This window comes from Armigeres subalbatus, chromosome 1, assembly GCF_024139115.2.
Source record: "Armigeres subalbatus isolate Guangzhou_Male chromosome 1, GZ_Asu_2, whole genome shotgun sequence".
NCBI classification, from domain to species: Eukaryota; Metazoa; Arthropoda; class Insecta; order Diptera; family Culicidae; genus Armigeres; species Armigeres subalbatus.
Genome location: NC_085139.1, coordinates 252,076,840 through 252,096,207, shown reverse-complemented (window position 1 = coordinate 252,096,207; position 19,368 = coordinate 252,076,840). Strand labels below are relative to the sequence as shown.

The following is a 19,368-nucleotide window of genomic DNA, read 5'->3' as shown; positions in this document are numbered from 1 at the left end:
ATATTTATTTGCTTGATACTTGATAGATAATGAGTTGCCTCCTCTTGGTGAGCCTACGCCAAATGGAGTATCATATAGCTGCATAAGCTATCGTGTACACGGCCTACCACGAAGCCTACGACACTTTTCGTGTTATCTACTATCTCTATTTAAACTGTTCTTGATGCTCTTTTGTCATACGCATGGGATTTGTATCCAGCCCATCACAGTCTGCCGTGTATTATGAGAATAATTACATTTAATGTTTCAAAATTAATGACTTTTTTCGAAAAAGTGATCGGAATCGCAGATTTGCAGCCATAAGCAGCTGAAATTTGTTTTAATGCCTTCTGGGAGGTCCAAAGAAAGTCGTAGTGGTAGTCGCTAAGCGAAACTTTGAGAAACTTTTTTGCATGGAACATTTTGTATGAAAAAAAAATTTTTTTCTTCGGGTCATTTTCGGATGTTTCACTAACTAACAAGCTTTCAGAAACTTGGAGTTGGAAAAGAGCTACTGTAGCCGAAGATATTGACAGTTAAATAATGCATTGATTTTTCAAGAACTAAAAAGTGTCTGGCTCTAATGCCTATATCTTGATAACCATATGGCTTAGAGTGCTGATATGCTGGGATTTAATGCTCCAAAGCATTAGCATTTAGTAGGTCAACTTGAATTACGAATCAGAGAAAGTCGATTTTTTTATTTTCGGCCACCTGATTCCCCATAGTGCTCTGTCGCAATCCCTGTAGCTTCCTTCTTCTTCTTCTGATTTAGATCCTCGGTGTACGTAAGAGTGGGCGTTACGAACTCGAAGCAAAAGCGATGTAGTAACTTCAAATTCACCAACAGCGCTTCTTTGTGCTACCGCATCATATACTTGTCGTCGGGCTACAACAGATTCCTCCTTCATATTCTCAAACAAACACTCTGCGTTCACAGAAAAACCTCTTTCAATATTCGCGTTACCATGTGACAAGCAGCAGATGATTTTTATGACAGAAAGCAAATCACCGTATTTGTCTCCCAATGTATCTCGATCCTGCTAGATTTGGAACCAGTGAATTATTAGATAAATCACCCGGCATGTTGGTGTATGGATTGTGCTGAGCGTTTTCGAAAAGGAAGGAAATCCAAACATGCGTGTGTTGCTGCAGTCCGAAGCGATCGGAAAAGCATTGCGAATAAATAGTATGGTGTAGAAGTGAATCTCTGTTGTAGGATCAGTATGATAGCAAATAACTCGTGATGCAATGTTTTATTCCTGCCTTTTGTAAGGAAAATAAGCAAAATATTAAATCCCGATAAGCACCATATACCAATATGTTGAAAAAAAACTTTGGAAAACCAATCTTGCAAACGCTACTTTGATATTTTATGGAAATTCGGTCATCATGTGGTAGTGTGATTTGTAGAATTCTTTGTACTTGAGTTAAATCTATAAGGGCAATGACTTATGGTTATAAAGATAAACCGAATATTGAATTAATGATTTTTAAGAGCCATCATGTACTGTTAGAATTTCTTCCTCTGCGTTGGTGGGACGCCCGCAAGAAGAATGGTGTTATTGTGGATCAGAATGATCACAATTCTGCGTGGTGGGACGCCCGCATGTACTGTGTGTCGGAATTTCTTCCTCTGCGTTGGTGGGACGCCCGCAAGAAGAATGGTGTTATTGTGGATCAGAATGATCACAATTCTGCGTGGTGGGACGCCCGCATGTATTGAGTGTCGGAATTTCTTCCTCTGCGTTGGTGGGACGCCCGCAAGAAGAATGGTGTTATTGTGGATCAGAATGATCACAATTCTGCGTGGTGGGACGCCCGCATGTACTGTGTGTCGGAATTTCTTCCTCTGCGTTGGTGGGACGCCCGCATGTATTGAGTGTCGGAATTTCTTCCTCTGCGTTGGTGGGACGCCCGCATGTATTAAGTGTCGGAATTTCTTCCTCTGCGTTGGTGGGACGCCCGCAAGAAGAATGGTGTTATTGTGGATAAGACTGATCACAATTCTGCGTGATGGGACGTTCGCATGTACTGTGTGTCGGAATTTCTTCCTCTGCGTTGGTGGGACGCCCGCATGTATTAAGTGTCGGAATTTCTTCCTCTGCGTTGGTGGGACGCCCGCAAGAAGAATGGTGTTATTGTGGATCAGAATGATCACAATTCTGCGTGGTGGGACGCCCGCATGTACTGAGTGTCGGAATTTCTTCCTCTGCGTTGGTGGGACGCCCGCAAGAAGAATGGTGTTATTGTGGATCAGAATGATCACAATTCTGCGTGGTGGGACGCCCGCATGTACTGAGCGTCGGAATTTCTTCCTCTGCGTTGGTGAGACGCCCGCAAGAAGAATGACGTTATTTTGGATCAGAATGATCACAATTCTGCGTGGTGGGACGCCCACATGTACTAAGTGTCGGAGTTTCTTCCCCTGCGTTGGTGGGACGCCCGCAAGAAGAACGGTGTTATTGTGGATTAGAATAATAACAATTCTGGGTGATGTGACGCAAGCGTGCGCTATAATAGATTTGATTGTTTTGTGAATTTCTTCCTATACGATGTTGGAGAGCCCATATGACGAATGATGCTTATGGCTTCCAAAACATGTCTGATAGGAATGCGGATAAATGGGCTCCAATGTCGTGCGGTTAGCGGTGTCAGTCGTTTGGGCGCATTTGCGTGCTGGAGTGTAGATTTGATTCCCATCATATTAACGATACAACTTTTCGTAAAGCGGAACGTTCTTCACTGGGTATTGTGTATTATCTATTGTTGGGTGTTAAATATTCAGTCTGAGCTACATCTTGACGAAGACTGTGAAACTGTCTTTAAAAATTAGTTCTAGAACCTTATCCAGCACAAAGATCGCGAAATTACTTTTATAGTACATTTGTATTTCGCTTGATGACTGTATTAAATAATCATGATGTAAAATACATAAAAGTTTTTGAAACTTTGACTGTAGCTAGTACTAGTGTAGTAGTACACTAGTTGACAGACTCATAGTCAAATCAAGTTAGGGAAGCTCGATACGCCAATTATTTATTTATTAAATCATTTTATTATTTATTTTTTAAAATTATTTAAAATAGCTCCTGAGTACCGAAATTCATAAAATTTTGCATAAGAGGTTCAAGATATGTAATTATCTCAATACCCCAAAAAAAATCCAATTGAATTTTTTTAGTGGAGGGGAGATGTGTGGTATGAACCTGGCTAAGAACATGGACCGTTCTAATTCCCACTCCTCAATTGTCATATCTCGCATCGGCTGAGTGCGTCAAGAGGTGAGCATCATACGCGGCATATTGAGTGATTTGGTGGAATCATTCGAGGTTGCACAGCTGCCTTTGTCAGAGGATAAGTGATTGGTGATCTGGTTAATAATTTAGAAACGATTGTTTTCAAACAGTTTTTGCATTCGTTACGAAAAGTAATTAACTCCAATTCCTTGACTTTTGTATCCCGCAATGCTTTCTTAGTGTCAAAACCCAGGATTATGCTTTTAGCCGGCAGATGATTTCCTACACTCAAAAAAATTCACCCATCAAATGTATGTGTAGTTTCTCATACTTTTACTAAAATTCCCATTCTCATCAATTTTATTTTATTCTCATGACCATCATACTTGCGACACATACCTTTAATTTGATCAAGAATTAGACTTAATGACTTATTGAACGCCTTTTCTGCATTCACCGACCAATGGATTTGCTCACAAATTTGATGACGGTGGTTAGGAAAAAAAATGGCAAACGTAAAAAAAATTTCTTTCGGAAGCCGTAGTGAAATGTTTTAGTACGATGGTTAGCTCACGGTATTGTTTTAAGTCTCGAGTTCCGAGCCACATGAGTCGGTAATTATTTTAACTATAACTTATGAAAAAGTTACACTAAAATCCAAAAAAAAGAACTCTTAACGTAGGTGCCACATACATCGTCCGAAACCATCATCCGAATCTCCTGCTCCAGCGGAAACTGAAAACAAAAGTGCAATCCCTATCCGCAGACGGACATACAAGGTACAATTAGGTATGCAATTAGGATTTGGATCAAATTGAACATTGGAGAAAATCTATTAACTTTACACATACTTTTCATTGGTCAAACCCCATTGCAAAAATCCATGTGGGTCGGCACATGAATCTGAGGGGATTTTTACTTGAGTGTACAAAGACAATCGAACACTGCAACAATCATTGGATGCACGACAACTACATACGGACACAATGGACTCACGATGGGATGGACTGGAAAAAACAACGATAATGGTAATGGAAATCTAAAAACAGATTCTGTGTGGATTCTGTACAGCAGAAGCGGTTAAGTAACACAGAGTGCCTAACAAATATATAAAGGAATAAAAAAATGACCGATTTAGAGCAATTTTCCCAAATTTACTTAGGGTGACCCTTAAAAAAGGGTATACCCCGTTAGGCATAAGTACGATAGGCATAAGTACGTTAGGCATAACGGCCGTTAGGCATAATGTACCTTAGGCATAATGGACGTTTGGCATAAAATGACCCAAAGAACAGCCCATGACATAAAGAAGGCAGAATTATGCCAAACGTCCATTATGCCTAACGTACATTATGCCTATCGTCCTTATGCCTAACGTCCATTATGCCTAACGTACTTATGCCTAACGTCCTTATGCCTAACGTCGTGGACCCCTTAAAAGAGTAGTTTTTTGCTCCAACTTTTTTGTTTCAAATTTCTCAGCAATGTGGTGCTCATACCACTTTTTGAGCTTTGCAGGGCGCAACTTTTCATGTACTTAGCGTTGCCATATCTCATGCGGATCAAAAGTTATTTAGGCTTTCTTTGAAAAAAATGAATAGCGTAAACTTTTTTCAATCTGCTTTCTCGGTGTCGGGCCATTTGGCCGAATGCCGTTTGACCGAACGCCGTTTGGCCGAATGCCATTTGGCCGAATAAATAAAAAAAATTGACCTCAGATTACGAGTAACGAAGAGTGAGTTTTTAGTTTTTTCTTCTTCCTGCCTTCTTCTTTTTTCTTTTATCTTAGTTTTTTCTTCTTCCTTCTGCATTCTTTCTTTCTTCTTCCTTCTGCCTTTCTACTTCTCCTTTCTTCCTTTTTCGTCCTTTTTACTTCTTCCTTCTTCTTTCTTCCTTCTCCCTTCTTCATATTTCCTTCTTTATTCTTCCTTCTATCTGCTCCCTTTCCCTCTTTATTCTTCCTTCTTTCATCTTCTTTTTTCCTTCTTCCTTATCCTTTCTTCCTTCTTTCTTTTTCCTTCATCCTTCTTATTAATCTTTCTTCCTTCTTCCTTTTTCGTTCTTCCTTCATCCTTAAACTTTCTTCATTCTTCCTTTATTTTTCTTCCTTTTTCCTTGTTCTTTCTTCCTTCTATCTTCCTTAGCCAGCGCAGTTCTGTACACGTTGCGAAGGTTTTTTTTATATTTTAATCTTTATTAAAGTGATTTTTAAGTTAAACAAAGTTCACCACTACGTTGCGAAGGTGTTGCTACAACAAAAACTGTGAAAAACTGTTTCTCTATGACGAACATTGCACGTTGTTAACTGGGATCAGTATCTCATCATTTTATCAGTATCTTTTATCAAAAGATCTAATGATGGGATCGTTTGCAATGCCTGGTTCTATGACACTTCGTTGGTAAAAAAACCCAAACTAATCCACCTAGCGGTGACGATGCCTTTCTCGATTAAATCAAGATATACTGAAGGTAATAACTTCGTTTTTTTCCAATTCCTATCTACCAAAAATGTTGGCAATTTTGTTTCTGTAAAATAAGCATAATACATTATGTTATAATCAAGTTATGACGATCGACACCCCCACCCCCCTTCGCCAAAGGCCCGATGCCATTTTTGAACGATTCCTAAATATAAATAGAAGACAAACAAAACCGAATAGGGTTTCTTACCCCATTCCCGGCCTAACATGCGTACGACTGCATTATTCAATTGATATTTATGACAGGAAGCAACTTTTCCTGAATTTTGTGGGCTGTATAATACTGCATTGGGGTTCACTTCTGATTAAAAAATAGCTATTCGTGCTAAATATCGTTCAAGAAAGCTTTTATTTGATTTAAATTAACGAGGTGCAGCACTCATTTCAGTCATAGCGATTTCCATTCGGCATATCACACAAAACACAGTCCCCGGCCTACGTAAAATTTCACTCACTCTCTCAACCTTTCTCTCTCATTCTCTCTCGGGACGGTAGAAAATGCGACGTAAACAAAAATATGCACGTTCCACGACAACAAGATGCCAGATGATATCATTCATAATCATTTTATTTGGTTGAGAAGATATATTTACTCATCCAATTTTTTTCCAAATACTTAAAAACAATATTTTTTTCGCCTTTTGAAATCGAGAAAATTATAAATAACATGATAGCGTCAACATATTAAACAGTTTTCCTATCAACGATGAAGGATCATTTTCATTCTCCTGGCCTTTTGGCAGCACGGTGCGGCTAGAAGTTTTTGGGCCGAGGTGATTTTTGTTCGGTTTGAGAATACATTTTTAAATGTATTCTAATTATGTTTATATAAGTTCTAGTGATACGTTCTAGTGATTAGATTGAAGTGCGTGTGTGGAGCATTATGGTGTGGTGATTAAAAGCTTGAAGCAATGATTGTAACGAGCACTAGGACGATTTTCAGGTAGGTGTTTATTTGATGATACCGTTTTGTAAAAGTGGAAAGAATCACTCCGGCTCAGTGGTGTGGCATCGGAGAGTGAGATTTTGAAATCTACATTTTTATTTTCTACAATTGGATCAATTAGGAGTAAAACAAGTGATTGAAAGATATTGAATATTGTGGAAATAAATGGGAGACTTTTTAAAAATTATCAATCATAAACCTACGGCTTCCAAACAGTATAAATCATTAGTTTTCTGTGTAGTGAGCCGGGAACCGGGTCCATAGGCCCAAGTAGTGATTTACCCTACATAATATAATATGGAAAAAGGAGATGTATAAAACGAAAACTATATTCATATTTGCCCTTGAAATCACCCAAGCTACACCATAACTCCACACCACCCATCATACCACACACCACCTAAACCAAACAGCATGTTGAAGCATCAATGAAACCCCTCTTTTTCCCCTTCCAATGTATGACACAAAACAAACGCAAACACCACCATGGCCACGAGCGTACGAACCAGCAGTTAATCGTGTCGTTATCGAGTGCAATTTCTGTTACCAACGATGAAACTTACAACTGTGTTGGTGCGAATGCTCCGATAAAGTATAATGGCAATAAACAACATCAAATCGGCTCTAAACTTTAAAGCGCGTACGTTGTTCGTCGATTAGTTTTCGTGTTCAACACGTTCCACATTGCAAGCTTTGAAAAGCTTTGCTCGTTGCGTTAGCGTTATCGATATTGCCGTAGCGAGGTTTTTAACCCATCGAGCGAACGTAATCTATATTATAGCATGGTAGCTGCTTAATGCGCGTAGTCCCGATTATATGGGAAAAAATGGAAAACTGCCTAAAACATTTTCCTTGTCCACTGCGAACGCATTAATCAATATTGATTAAATTAAATAGCATGTAATTCGAAGAGTGGCTCTGCGGAATGCAACTTGTTGCGATAAAATCAATTAAGTCTAAGTGCATTAAAATCGTGAGAGTTTTTGAGGTTGGAAAAGTGACCATACAGACACACAAACATACACACACATACATACACACACACAAACATCATCTCGATTCATCAAACTGAGTCGAATGGTATAAGAAACTTTACTATCAGATGTTCCTGTAAAAAGTTCGTTTTCAGAGTGAAATGATAGCCTTTCGGTACAACTTTGTTGTACGAGAAAGGCAAAAAGGGAATCATGTCTTATTAGGAAAGATCCGTTAATTACATATCGCACAAAAGCCCTTTTAAACCTCTTCTTCCCCTATATCACACTTCTGTGTGAAACATCTTAAAATTTTGTATGGGCCATCACACTTTAGGCAACCCTCCCTCCCCCTCATAGTGTTACGTAATTTATGGATGTAATTTATGAATGTTACGTAATTTATTATATGTTTTATATTATGTTATATTTATTTATGGATTTTTTATAGATTTATACATATTTTGAAATATCCTCAATGACAGAGTAGAGAGACATTAATCGATAATATTGCGAAAAACTAAACATATGATAATTGATTCACGGCTTGGCTTAAAAAAAAAGAAAACCTCAACATCGTGATGGCACACAGAAATCTTACCTTTACTTTAGGTATTGGCGTTTTGATGTTGCATGAAGAAGAAGCAAAAAGATAATAATTTTAAAAAAATGCACCGGAAAGCATACGAACTCACTCACTCATGTATCCTGAGCACCCCTAGGGGTGTACATAGGGCCAACATAAAAGATCTCCATTCCTGTCGACTTCCTTTATTTCCTTGTTGAGGCTACGCCACCACGAGCCCCTGGGTCTGTCTCTGCTGCGATGTCCTGCTGGATTCCAGTCCAGCGCTTGCTTGCAGATTTCGTCTTCGCTCTTTCGTAATGTGTGGCCGACCCACCACCATTTACGCACTCGAATTTCTGTCGATATCGGTTTTTGATGGCATCGTCGATGGAGCTCAGCATTCGAGATTCAATTGTGAGACCACAGATCATAGCACGTAGGCATCGGTTGATGAATACTTGCAGTTTCTGCGTAATCTCTGGTGATACACATCAAGTCTCACTGGCGTATAACAACACGTTGTGCGTTGACTAATCTGATTGGATCTCCATACATTTCGTAAACTTGCAAAAGCAGCCCTATCCTTCTATCTGTGGTCTTATGTTGATCCGACTGTGACCACCGTCCGACGCTAACTGGCTGCCCAGATATTGAAAAATTTCGACCTTCTCCACGGCTTACCCGGCCACCGTAAAGTTGGATGGGTTGTTTGTGTTTACATCGAACGATTTTTTGGTCTTGTTGACGTTGAAGGTGAGACACGCCGATGAGGAGCGTTCTGCCAGGTCATTCAGCTTACTCTATATTTCAGAGCGCCGTTGTGCTATGCTTTGGAGCGTGACAATATGGACCACACATGATCTTCCTGGGCGGAATCCTACCTGCTGCCGTCGGAGAGTCGAATCTCTTTTCTCCTGTATCCGATTTAGGATAACTTTGCACAGAACTGGATTACGATATCAAACTGTTTTGTATCGACGTAATTGATAGTTCTCGTTAAACAATGTCTCAATCGATTCCTTTCGATTTAGAAAGCAAACTTGCTTTATCTTGAACAGTTTAAAAATCTGGATAACATTTCATATAAAAATCTAAATTTGATTTGCAAACATTTACCAAATACAGACAAGACCGATGTACAAATTCTTTGTAATAGAAAAAGTCGTTGTCTTATCATGTCACGCATACCGTAAACTGCTGACACTCGAAAAACCCAGCTTGAAACTGCACATTTTTCAGCACGTTTGTTTTCCCATCCCACGCCAGATTTGTGACCGCCGCCAGCAGTGGATGCGACAATTGAAAGAGCAATTAGTATGTACGCTGCATATTTTTTCCCCTGCCATTTGTTTGCTAAAAATCTCAACGCAACTTAGCGTCACGCTGAGGTGTCAAAACGATTTGTCACCTTTTCAGCGATTGTTCCGCGCGCTGCTGTCCCCAGGAATGTATTGTGTGGGAAAAGCACTAAATGACTGAGTGAGTTCGTCTTCATTTGAATGATATTCGTATTTGAGCAGATCCTGCTTGAAACAAAATTTATGACGAGCACATAAACAAAGTAGATTTGCTATTCCGATTCTGCATCTCATAGCTCCTATATTAGTCCCACCAAAGACAAAGGAAAGAAAAGTAAGACGAAACATTTCAACAGTTCCCACTATGAGTTTTTTTAATCTTCGTTCGATTGATTTGTTTTCGATCAATTTCTTGGAACTGTAGTCTGTTCCGGGAATCGCATGGACGTGTGTCACGAACGCAATATCGCTCGTATTGTTTATCAAAAGTTGGGATTTGCAACGTTAATCAAATCAATGAAAATTGTTTACATCATGCACGGTAAAGCAGTGCAACGAATAATGATCACCTGCGGCTCAAACCGGTGGGCTGACGACAGAGAGCAGTGTTCGGCAACTGCACGAAAGAAGTTCAAGTTCAAAGACACCGACAATGCATCCGCCGCCACTGCAAATGCTTTGCGAAGTGATAACTGAACGTGCTAATTGAATATTTTTCAAAATAGAAAATGCGTTTGCATTCTGGACAAGTCGTGGTTGTCGACAATTTATTATTAAATCCCGTGAGAAATTTATGGAAGTCTATATGGACTTTTTTTTGAAGCCAGTTAAGTTTGTTGTGAAAAGCAGCATATCGTAAGAACTGTGAAAAGCTACTTCGTAAAGATTTTTAGAGTAAAGAATATTCCAGAATGGTAGAACCGTTTTCAGGAGCAATGGAAACTCTTTGAGGTCCAGAAGGTTCCTGGTTTTGGTTTGTCCGTTAATCTGCCATGATTTCTGGAAGGTGTCCGAAAAAATGTTTCGAAATTCTAAAGACTGTAATAGCCCTTCGAATCTTCGAAAAAATCCCTTGAGGTCGTGGAATGTAAATGTTTCTGAAAAATAAAAAATAAATCCAGCAACAAAAGAAACTAGGAATAATGTTTTTGTCCTTATCTGCCTATTTCGTTGCTTATATATATATAATCGCTTATTGCGAGTCGAGTTCATCCTGACATTTATAGGAGCGGGCAATGTTATTGTTAGGGAAAGAGGCCCGAAAAAGCTCGCTCCCTTCAGGCAAAACGCCTTTTGGGTATTCCCTAATATTTACCGTATTTGGCATGACCGTAACAAAACTAGACCAAAATTATGTAGATTATGCGAAAAAGGTGTCAAAATAAAAGATAGGTTGGAAAAACTGAAATTGTCCACATTGTCCAACATTTAACATTTCGGCGAGGCAAAACGCCCTAGGGGGAGTAAGCTACAATGTACTACGCGTCTCCACGCACTGTCTATACCAGAATGCTGATTCGCCGACGCGTGGTGCGATGTTCCCTTATAGCTGCCAGCTAGAAGGCGTTTTGTCTCATGAGTTTTCCGGCAGCGAAATATCACCACTTCAATGTGAATATTATCAACATGCTTTAGATTTTCTACAATTTTTAGATGGCATCAGTTAGCTATATTGTTTAACTGTTGCATGAGGTAAAAATGCCCATGAAAATCGTTGGAGTTGAGACATTGAAGCAGTCTTTGTTTGGCTGATGATATGTGGACCATTTGGTCACGCTTCGTATTATTTTGTAGCAGGTCAACGAATTCCACAAGTCCCTCTATTTGCTATTCTATGACTATGGAGAAGATTTCAATTGTCTAAACAGGTATAAACCAACGTCCTAGCTAGGCTTAGACGCAGTTCTTAGAGTTCCGGACAACATCATCGGCTCCATCGAAGCGCATTACGAAGCTTTTACGTGCAGAGTCCTGCATAACGGAGTTTTGTCTGACCCCATCCGGATGGTCGCTTGAGTATTTCATCTCCACTACTGCTCCTCATCGTAATCGACGAACGTATGGTGGGTGCGATTGATCGTGAACCAAATCGCGGAACGACTTGGCCGAATCCTCCTCTACTGCGGGTCACCATCAACGTCAACAAGACTAACAAAACGTTGGATGCCAACACGAACAACCTCTTCAACTGTACAGAAGCCGGGCAAGCAGTGGAGAATGTCAAAAACTTTCAATATCTGGGCAGCCAGTTAGCGTCAGACGGTGAAACCATGATTGGCATAAGAGGATGGATCAACAAGGCTACGGCTGGTAATGCGAGTTTACGAGACATATGGAGATCTAATTCGATTAGGCAACGCACTAAATTTCGAATATTCATCATTAACGTGTAATCTGTGTTGTTTTGTTATACGCCAGTGAGACTTGGTGTGTATCAGCAGAGATTACGCAGATGCTGCAAGTATTTATCAACCGATGTCTTCGTTTTGTAGGGGAACTATTCTGTTTTCGATCAGCCATTCCAACAATATTCTTTCAAGAAATCCGACAGATTTCGTTTGGGAATTCCGACATAATACCGACCTTTAAAAATTTCTTTAAAAAACCATCACAATTCCTCAAGGAACTCCGGCAAAATTTCTTCAAGACATCCAACAGCATTCCTTCGGAAATTCCGACAGAATTTCTTCGGGAGTTCCGAAACAATTCCAAAGAGAATTCGGACAGAATTCCTTCTGGAATTCCTACAGAATTCCATCATGAAATCCCACAGAATCCAATCGTCCATTACTTCAACAGCATTCCATCGGGGGTCCCGCAGAATTCCTCCGGAAAATCCGACGGGATTCCTAAGGGAATTCCAACAGATATTCTTCAGAAACGACTTCGACTTGCTTTCACAAATTTCGTTACAATTGCGACAGAATTCCTTCATGAATTCCGAAAGAATCTAATCGGCTATTCTAACAGCATTCCTTCATAAATTCCGACAGAACTCCTTCGAGAAATCCGAAAGAGTTCCTTCGAGAATCCCGACAGAATGCTTTTCAGAATACCGAAAGAATCCCTCCGAGAGTACCGAAAGAATTCCTTCAGGAACTCCGACAGAATTCTTTCGGGAATTTCGACAGCATTATTTCGACAAATCCGACAGAATTCCTTCAAAATTCCCGACAGAATTCCGAAAGAATTCCTTTGAGATTTCCGACTGAATTCCTTTGAGAATCTCGAAAGAATCCCTCCGAGAGTTCCGACAGAATTCCTTTAAGAATTCCGACAGAATTGCTTCGAGAATTCCGAAAGAATTCCTTCGAGAATTCCGAAAGAATTCCTCCGAAAAATACAACTGAATTCTAAAGAAAATTCCGACAGAATTCTTTCGGGAATTTCGACATCAATATTTCGAGTAATCCGACAGAATTATTTCAAGAAATCCGACAGAATTCTTTCGAAAATCCCGAAAGAATTCCTTCGAGAATTCCGGAAAAATTCCGACAGAATTCCTTCGAGAACTCCGAAAGAAATCCTTCGAGATATCCCGACAGAATTCCTTCAAAAATCCCGAAAGAATAATCTTTCGGAAATTCCGACAGAATTATTTCGAGAAATCCGAAAGAATTCCTTCGAAAATCTCGACAGAATTCCTTCGAGAATTCCGAAATAATTCCTCCGAGAGTTCCAACAGAATTCCTTCAGGAATTCCGACAGAATTCTTTCGGGAATTTCGACAGCATTATTTCGAGAAATCCGACAGAATTATTTCGGGAATTTCGACAGAATTATTTCGAGAAATCCCGACAGAATTTCGAAAGAATTCCTTTGAGATTTCCGACTGAATTCCTTTGAGAATCCCGAAAGAATCCCTTCGAGAGTTCCGACAGAATTTCTTCAAGAATTCCGACAAAATTCTTTCGAGAAATCCGAAAGAATTCCTTCGAAAATCCCGACAGAATTGCTTCGAGAATTCCGACAGAATTCTTTCGGGAATTCCGACAAAATGTCATCGAAAATTCTGACAGAATTCCTAAGAAAAATTCGACAGAATTAATTTAACAAATCCGACAGAATTCCTTCGTAAATTTCCAGAAGAATTTTCGGGAATCTTTCGGGAATTCCGACATAATACCGACATTCAAAATTCCTTAAAAACCCATCAGAATTCCTTAGGGAACTCCGACAAAAAATTTTTAAAGACATTCAACAGCAATCGTTCGGGAAAACTGTTAGAATTTCTTCAGGAAATCCCACAGAATCCAATCGTCCATCATTCCAACAGCATTCCTTCGAGAGTTCCCACAAAATTCCTTCGAAAAATCCGACAGGATTCCTTTGATAATTCCAACAGGTATTCTTCAGAAACGGTTTCGACTTGCTTTCAGAAATTTCTTCAAAAATCCGACAGAATTCTATCCAAAATTCCGACAGAAATCTTTCTTGAATCTCGACAGAATTCCTTCGAGAAATCCGACAGAATTTCTTCGGAAATCTTTACAGAATTCCTTCGGAAATATCGACAGAATTCCTTCGAAAATCACGACAGACTTCCTTAGAGAATTCCGAAAGAATTCCTACGAGAATTCCTTCAAAAATTCTGACAGAATTCCATCCAAAATTCCGACAGAAATCTTTCTTGAATCTCGACAGAATTCCTTCGACAAATCCAACAGAATTACTTCAAAAATTCCGACAGAATTCCATCCAAAATTCCGACAAAATTTCTTTCTTAAATCTCGACAGAATTCCTTCGAGAAATCTGACAGATTTTTTTGGAAATTTTGGCAGAATTCCTTCGAAAAATCCAACAGAATTCCTCCAAAAAATCCGACAGAATTCCATCCAAAATTCTGACAGAAATCTTTCTTGAATCTCGACAGAATTCCTTCGACAAATCCAACAGAATTCCTTCAAAAATTCCGACAGAATTCCATCCAAAATTCCGACAAAATTTCTTTCCTAAATCTTGACAGAATTCTTTCGAGAAAACTGACAGAACTTTTTTGGAAATCTTGGCAGAATTCCTTCGAAAAATCCAACAGAATTCCTCCAAAAAGTCCAACAGAATTCCATCAAAAATTCTGATAGAAATCTTTCTTTAATCTCGACAGAATTCATTCGACAAATCCAACAGAATTCCTTAAAAAAATCCGACAGAATTCCATCCAAAATTCCGACAAAATTTCTTTCTTAAATCTCGACAGAATTCCTTCGAGAAATCTGACAGATTTTTTTTGGAAATCTTGGCAGAATTCCTTCGAAAAATCCAACAGAATTCCTCCAAAAAATCCGACAGAATTCCATCCAAAATTCCGACAGAAATCTTTCTTGAATCTCGACAGACATCCTTCAACAAATCCAACAGAGTTCCTTAAAAAATTCCGACAGAATTCCATTCAAAATTCCGACAATTTTTTTTCTAAAATTTCGACAGAATTCCTTCGAAAAACCTGACAGATTTTTTTTGGAAATCTTGGCAGAATTCCTTCGATAAACCCAACAGAATTCCTTCAAAAAATCCGACAGAATTTCATCCAAAATTCCGACAGAAATATTTCTTGAATCTCGACAGAATTCCTTCGACAAATCCAACAGAGTTCCTTAAAAAATTCCGACAGAATTCCATCCAAAATTCCGACAATTTTTTTCTTAAATATCGACAGAATTCCTTCGAAAAACCTGACAGATTTTTTTAGAAATCTTGGCAGAATTCCTTCGATAAACCCAACAGAATTCCTCCAAAAAATCCGACAGAATTCCATCCAAAATTCCGACAGAAATCTTTCTTGAATCTCGACAGAATTCCTTCGACAAATCCAACAGAATTCCTTCAAAAATTCCGACAGAATTCCATCCAAAATTCCGACAAAATTTCTTTCTTAAATTTCGACAGAATTCCTTCGAAAAACCTGACAGATTTTTTTGGAAATCTTGGCAGAATTCCTTCGATAAACCCAACAGAATTCCTCCAAAAAATCCGACAGAATTCCATCCAAAATTCCGACAGAAATCTTTCTTGAATCTCGACAGAATTCCTTCGACAAATCCAACAGAATTCCTTCAAAAATTCCGACAGAATTTCATCCAAAATTCCGACAAAATTTCTTTCTTAAATATCGACAGAATTCCTTCGAGAAATCTGACAGATTTTTTTTGGAAATCTTAGCAGAATTCCTTTGAAAAATCCAACAGAATTCCTCCAAAAAATCCGACAGAATTCCATCCAAAATTCCGACAGAAATCTTTCTTGAATTTCGACATAATTCCTTCGACAGATCTAACAGAATTCCTTCAAAAAATCCATCCAAAATTCCGTGAAATTTTTTTTCTTAAACTTCGGCAGAATTCCTTCGAAAAATCTGACACATTTTTTTTTGGAAATCTTGGCAGAATTCCTTCGAAAAATCCAACAGAATTCCTCCAAAAAATCCGACAGAATTCCATTTAAAATTCCGACAGTAATCTTTCTTGAATCTCGACAGAATTCCTCCGAGAATTCCAACCGAATTCCTTCAAATATTCCGACAGAATTCCATCCAAAATTCCGTCAAAATTTCTTTCTTGAATCTCGACAGAATTCCTTCGAGAAATCTGACAGATTTTTTTTTGTAAATCTTGTCAGAATTCCTTCGAAAAATCCGACAGAATTCCATCCAAAAATCCGACAGAAATCTTTCATGAATCTTGACAGGAATCCTTTGAAAAATCCAACAGAATTCCTCCAAAAAATCCGAACGAATTCCATCCAAAATTCCGACAGAAATCTCTCTTGAAACTCGACAGAATTCCTTCGATAAATCCGACAGAATTTCTTCGGAAATCTTTACAGAATTCTTCCGAGAAATCCGACAGAATTCCTTCAAACAATCCTACAGAATTCTATCCGAAATTTCGACAGAAAACTTTCTTGTATTTCGACCGAATTCCTTTTAAAAATCTGACAAAATTCCTTCGAAAATCTTTACAGAATTCCTTCAAGAAATACGACAGATTTTTTTTTTAAATTCCAAAAGAATTGCTACAAGAGTTTCAACAGAATCCGACTAAATTTCTTCAAATATTCCGATAGAATTCCTCCAAAAATACCAACAGAAATCTTTCTTGAATCTCGACAGGATTCCATCGAAAAATTTGACAGAATTTCTTCGAAAATATTGACAGAACTCCTCCGAGAAATCCAACAGATTTCCTTCAAAAATTCCGACAGAATTCCATCCAAAATTCCAACAGAAATATTTCTTGACTCTCGACAGAATTCCTTCGAGAAATCCGACAGAAATACTTAAAAAATTTCGACAGATTTCCTTCAAAAATTCCGAAATCTTTCTTGATTTCTCGACAGAATTTCTTCGAGAAATCCAACAGAATTCCTTCCAAAATTCCGACAGAAATTTATCTAAAATTTTGACAGAAAACTTTCTCGAATCTCGACAGAAATCCGACAGAATTTCTTCGGAAATCTTGACAGAATTCCTTCGAGAAATCCGACAGAATTCCTTTAAAAATTCCGACAGAAATCTTTCTTGAATCTTGACAGGATTCCTTTGAGAAATCCGACAGAATTTCTTCGACAATCTCGACAGAATTCCTTCGAGAAGTCCAACAGAATTCATTCGGGAATTCCGGCAGAATTATTCCAGGTAATAAAGAGACAGAATTTTTTCGAGAAGTCCGACAGATATCCTCCGGCAATTCCGACAGAATTCCTTCATAGAGTCCGACCGAATTTCATCGGGAACTCCGACAGAAGTATTTCGGGAATTCGGATGAATTCCTTTGGGAATATCAACCGGATTCCTTCGTGAATTCCGACAGAAATCCTTCAGCATTTCTTTGGAAATTCCGACAGTATTCCTCCTGGAATTCTGACAGAATATCTTCGATATTCGTACAGAGTTTCTTCGGTAATCTGACAGAATTATGACAGAATTCCGTCATAATTTTGACCTACCTTCAAAAATTTCTTCAGAAAATCCGACAGAAATCTTTCAGGAACTCCGACAGAATTTCTTCGGAAAAAAGCGGCAGAAATTCTTCGGAAATTTTTACAGCTTTGCTTAGGAAATTCCAATAGAAGTTCTTCAGAAAAGCCGACAGAATTTCTTTAGGAGTCCTGACATAGTGTCTTCGGGAATTCCGACAAAATTCCTTCGGAAATTCGTCCAGTCATTGAGACAGATTTTTTTCGGAAATTCCGACAGAATTCTCGTGGATATATTGAAAAAACTGATTGGGCATTGTGTTAGAAGTCCTTCGGGGAATCCGAGAGAACTTTTTCGGGAATTCCGAAAATTTATTCAAATCGCTTGTTTATGGCTTGTGAGTAATATCTTGTTATTGATTCATGAGTACCTTGTAAGATACTCGTGAGCAAGTAATAATTTAGCTGCTTATGATACACTAGTTAGTAAACCGTGAGTACCTTGTACGTTACTCATGATGATACACTTCAAGACAAAATTTTCAAAACGACTTATCTGCTTTTGTAAACAAAGATTCAAACGACGATTTGACGAATCTGATAGCTCTCCCACGCAAACCAATACCATCAATAGGTAGGTGAAGGATTCCGCTACCTGTCCATGGTGTTGGTTTGTGTGGAAGAGCTGTCAGATTCGTCAAATCGTCGTTTGAATCTTTGTTTACAAAAGCAGTTAAGTCGTTTTGAAAATTTTGTCTTGACTTGTGAGTTACAACAATAACAAGATGTTAACTCACAAGCCATAAACATCCGACAGATTTCTTTTCAGAAAAAAACGGCAGAAATTCTTCGGAAATTTTTACAGCTTTGCTTAGGAAATTCCGATAGAAGTTCTTCAGAAAAGCCGACAGAATTTCTTTAGGAGTCCTGACATAGTGTCTTCGGGAATTCCGACAAAATTCCTTCGGAAATTCGTGAGACAGATTTTTTTCGGACAGAATTCCCGTGGAAATATTGAAAAAAAAAATGATTGGGCATTGTGTTAGAAGTCCTTCGGGGAATCCGAGAGAACTTTTTCGGGAATTCCGAAAAAAATCATTCAAATCGCTTGTTTATGGCTTGTGAGTTAACATCTTGTTATTGATTCATGAGTACCTTGTAAGATACTCGTGAGTAAGTAATTATTTAGCAGCTTATGACTCACTAGTTAATAAACCGCGAGTACCTTGTACGTTACTCATGATGATACACTTGTGAGTTACTCGTCAGTAAAGATTGTGTTTCTCGTGAGTGACTCATGACTTGTGAGTAATTTGTGAGTAACTCATTGCTGGTGGAACTAATTCGAATGTTACTTGGGAACACATCTTTAGTTACTCGTGACCCATCATGGATTTACTGGAGAGTGATTCAAAAGTAACTCGGGATTCTTGAGAAACTTTTTTTTAGAAAACTGTGAGTATGTTGTTAGCGACTTGTGAGCGCCTTGTAAACTATCAGTTTGTGATTTGTGAGTGCCCCTGAGTACCTGCAACATACCTACAGAAGTGATGGTTCTTGTTTGGTCGACGATTTACAAGATTTTTCCTTTTTAGTTTTTCATTCCGAAGTACTCAGGATTTTCACAGGCATAGTTTGGTTCACCTCTTATTTCGACACAACATTCTAATAAATATTTTCTCGTTTCTTTCCTTGATTCTGAACAGCGCTGACTTTTTGTTCGTTAAATTAGGCAAATGATTACTCTGATTACTCTGTCCAAAAGGAATGCCTTAGCGCAACAGACTCATCAGCTAAACACATAAAATGATGTTCCATTATATTTCCAAAGAGGCTCTGAAGACTGAACATTCGAATCTGTGAAAGGCAAAAATATAACCGTATTTCTGTTCAATGCATAGAATTTTCTCGTTAGCTTTCGTTAGCGTAAATCTTACGACCCCAAGTTTTCATCTAGTGCCTATACTGC

At 38.6% G+C, this 19,368-nt stretch overlaps 1 protein-coding gene across 1 annotated transcript in view; it reads right to left on the bottom strand.

Annotated features, from left to right (window-relative positions):
• Nucleotides 1-19,368, bottom strand: part of LOC134206654 (uncharacterized membrane protein DDB_G0293934) — a 542,450-nt gene that overhangs the window by 265,999 nt on the left and 257,083 nt on the right. The window lies entirely within an intron of this gene.